Here is an 838-nt window from a genome sequence, read left to right on the forward strand (position 1 = left end):
CCTGTCCCCTGCAAACCTCCAACAGAGCAGCTCCCTCCCTGCTGAGCCGCTGCCAAACAGCCCCTGAGCCCCTTTCCCGGGACACACGGTCTCTTTGGGACACCGCAGTTTGTTGGCCAGGCACTGGCGGGAGGGGACACTCGGGTCCCCACCACCCCCTCTTCGGTGTGTGATGGCACACGGAGCCAGCGTCCCCAGCCCAGGCCACCAGAGCAGAGCCACCGTGTGCCAACTGCTGAAAGCCCAGAGAGCCCCGGCAGCCCCATTCTATCTCTGAGAAGCTCGGCACCCCCGTCCTTCCCCTGGGATGCTCAACATTCCCATCCTGTCCCTGGGATCATTGGCATTCCCATCCTTCCCCTGGGAATCACAGCACCCCCGTCCTTCCCCTGGGATCCTCAGCACCCCCGTCCTGTCCCTGGGATCCTCAGCATTCCCGTCCTGTTCTGGGATCCTCAACATTCCCATCCTGTCCCTGGGATCATTGGCATCCCCATCCTTCCCCTGGGAATCACAGCACCCCCGTCCTGTCCCTGGGATCCTCAGTATCCCCATCTTTCCCCTGGGGTGTTGAGCCACCTCCAAAATCCCTGCAGAAGCTCTTCCCGGGGGAGCTGGGGAAGGTCGTGGAAGCACAAACTGCAGCCGGCACGGTGGGTGCTGGATCTTCCCTCCCCCTCTGCAGAGCTCTGTCCCCCTCTCTCCGTGTCTCCAAATCTGTCTCCAAATCTGTCTCCACCTCTGTCCTTCACCTCTCCAATCTCCATTACAGCTCCACACCTCTGCACCTCTCCATTTCCCCCTCTCCATCATTCCACGTCTCCACACCTTCACCTCC

This window comes from Malurus melanocephalus, unplaced genomic scaffold (assembly GCF_030028575.1).
Source record: "Malurus melanocephalus ecotype Western Australia unplaced genomic scaffold, MMel_1.1 scaffold_2633, whole genome shotgun sequence".
NCBI classification, from domain to species: domain Eukaryota; kingdom Metazoa; phylum Chordata; class Aves; order Passeriformes; family Maluridae; genus Malurus; species Malurus melanocephalus.